This window comes from Hordeum vulgare, chromosome 3H (genome assembly GCF_904849725.1).
Source record: "Hordeum vulgare subsp. vulgare chromosome 3H, MorexV3_pseudomolecules_assembly, whole genome shotgun sequence".
Classification (NCBI taxonomy): Eukaryota; Viridiplantae; Streptophyta; class Magnoliopsida; order Poales; family Poaceae; genus Hordeum; species Hordeum vulgare.
Genome location: NC_058520.1, coordinates 617,068,756 through 617,072,129, shown reverse-complemented (window position 1 = coordinate 617,072,129; position 3,374 = coordinate 617,068,756).

Below are 3,374 nucleotides of genomic sequence, written 5' to 3'. Positions count from 1 at the left end.
AACCTCATCCAAGGACCTCCTCGGTCAAATCCGATTCAACTAAAGTTGGAGAAACCGACACTTGCCAGTCATCTTTGAGCAACGGAGTTACTCGTAACGATGAAACCAGTCTCTCGTAAGCGCACGAGTAATGTCGGTCCAAGCCGCTTCAATCCAACAATACCGCGGAATCAAGAAAAGACTAAGGAGGGCAGCAAAACGCACATCACCGCCCACAAAAACTTTTGTGTTCTACTCGAGAAGACATCTACGCATGAACCTAGCTCATGATGCCACTGTTGGGGAACGTCGCATGGGAAACAAAAATTTTCCTGCGCGCACGAAGACCTATCATGGTGATGTCCATCTACGAGAGGGGATGAGTGATCTACGTACCCTTGTAGATCGTACAGCAGAAGCGTTAGTGAACGCGGTTGATGTAGTGGAACGTCCTCAGGTCCCTCGATCCGCCCCGCGAACAATCCCGCGATCAGTCCCACGATCTAGTACCGAACGGACGGCACCTCCGCGTTCAGCACACGAACAGCTCGACAATGATCTCGGCCTTCTTGATCCAGCAAGAGAGACGGAGAGGTAGAAGAGTTCTCTGGCAGCGTGACGGCTCTCCGGACGTTGGTGATGACCTTGTCTTGGCAGGGCTCCGCCCGAGCTCCGCAGAAACGCGATCTAGAGGAAAAACCGTGGAGGTATGTGGTCGGGCTGCCGTGGAAAAGTCGTCTCAAATCAGCCCCAAAACCTCCGTATATATAGGTGGGAGGGAGGGGACCTTGCCTTGGGGCTCAAGGAGCCCCAAGGGGGTCGGCCGAGTCCAAGGGGGGAGGACTCCCCCCCCAAACCGGGTTGGACTTGGTTTGGTGGGTGGGAGTCCTTCCCTTCCTTCCCACCTCCCTTTTTTTTCTCTTTGATTTTTATCTCTATGGCGCATAGGGCCCTTTTGGGCTGTCCCACCAGCCCACTAAGGGCTGGTGCGCCACCCTTATGGCCTATGGGCTTCCCCGGGGTGGGTTGCCCCCCCCCCCCCCCCGGTGAACTTCCGGAACCCATTCGTCATTCCCGGTACATTCCCGGTAACTCCGAAAAACCTTCCGGTAATCAAATGAGGTCATCCTATATATCAATCTTCGTTTCCGGACTATTCCGGAAACCCTCGTGACGTCCGTGATCTCATCCGGGACTCCGAACAACATTCGGTAACCAACCATATAATTCAAATACGCATAAAACAACGTCGAACCTTAAGTGTGCAGACCCTGCGGGTTCGAGAACTATGTAGACATGACCCGAGAGACTTCTCGGTCAATATTCAATAGCGGGACCTGGATGCCCATATTGGATCCTACATATTCTACGAAGATCTCATCGTTTGAACCTCAGTGCCAAGGATTCATATAATCCCGTATGTCATTCCCTTTGTCCTTCGGTATGTTACTTGCCCGAGATTCGATCGTCAGTGTCCGTATACCTATTTCAATCTCGTTTACCGGCAAGTCTCTTTACTCATTCCGTAATACAAGATCCCGCAACTTACACTAAGTTACATTGCTTGCAAGGCTTGTGTGTGATGTTGTATTACCGAGTGGGCCCCGAGATACCTCTCCGTCACACGGAGTGACAAATCCCAGTCTTGATCCATACTAACTCAACTAACACCTTTGGAGATACCTGTAGAGTATCTTTATAGTCACCCAGTTACGTTGCGACGTTTGATACACACAAAGCATTCCTCCGGTGTCAGTGAGTTATATGACCTCATGGTCATAGGAATAAATACTTGACACGCAGAAAACAGTAGCAACAAAATGACACGATCAACATGCTACGTCTATTAGTTTGGGTCTAGTCCATCACGTGATTCTCCTAATGACGTGATCCAGTTATCAAGCAACAACACCTTGTTCATAATCAGAAGACACTGACTATCTTTGATCAACTGGCTAGCCAACTAGAGGCTTGCTAGGGACGGTGTTTTGTCTATGTATCCACACATGTAAATGAGTCTTCATTCAATACAATTATAGCATGAATAATAAACGATTATCTTGATACAGGAATTACAATAATAACTATATTTATTATTGCCTCTAGGGCATAATTCCAACAGTTACATGTGTGATGTATGAGATGATCATGTTATTGTAATAGGATTCACGACTTGCATGTCGATGAGTATGACAACCGGCAGGGGCCATAGGAGTTGTCTTAATTTATTGTATGAGACGCAACGCCATGTGTTTACTACTTTTACTTCATTGCTAACGGTTAGCTATAGTAGTAGTAGTAGTAGTAGTAGTAGTAGTAGTAGTAGTAGTAGTAGTAGTAGTAGTAGTAGTAGTTGGCGTGACGACTTCACGGAGACACGATGATGGAGATCATGGTGTCACGCTGGTGACAATGATGATCATGCGATACCCGAAGATGGAGATCGAAAGAGCAAAGATGATAATGGCCATATCATGTCACTATATGATTGCATGTGATGTTTATCATGTTTTTCATCTTATTGCTTAGAACGACGGTATCATAATAAGATGATCCCTCTTAAAAATTTCGAGAATGTATTCCCCTAAGTGTGCACCGTTGCGAAGGATCGTTGTCTCGAATCACCACGTGATGATCGGGTGTGATAGATTCTAACGTTCGCATACAACGAGTGTAAGCCAGATTTACACACGCGAAACACTTAGGTTGACTCGACGAGCTTAGCATATGCATGTACAGACATGACCTCGAATATATGAGACCGAAAGGTCGAACATGAGTCATATGGTTGAATACGATAAGCATGAAGTTTCTGACGATGACGACTAGTCTGTCTCACGTGATGATCGGACACGGGTTAGTCAACATGGATCATGTATCACTTAGATGACTGGAGGGATGTCGATTTAAGTGGGAGTTCATACTTAATTTGATTAAATGAACTTAATTGTCATGAACTTAGGCTGAAAGTTGTATTTATACATTTTGTAGATGGCCAATGTCAACCTCAATTTCAACGCATTCCTAGAGAAAAACAAGCTGAAAGATGATCGTAGCAACTATGCGGACTGGGTCCGCAACTTGAAGCTCATCCTCGAAGCAGCTAAAAAGGTTTATGTCCTTGATGGGCCGCTAGGTGACCCTCCTGCTCCCGGAGCAGCCCAGGACATTCTGAACGTCTGGCAAACACAGAGTGATGACTACTCTCTGGTTAGGTGTGGCATGTTATACAGTTTGGAAAGGGGATCCAAAGGCGTTTTGAGCAACACGGTGCATATGAGATGTTCCAAGAGCTGAAACTAGTTTTTCAAGCTCATGCTCGTGTCGAGAGATATGAAGTCTCCGACAAGTTCTTTAGCTGTAAGATGGAGGAGAAAAGTTCTGTCAGTGAGCAC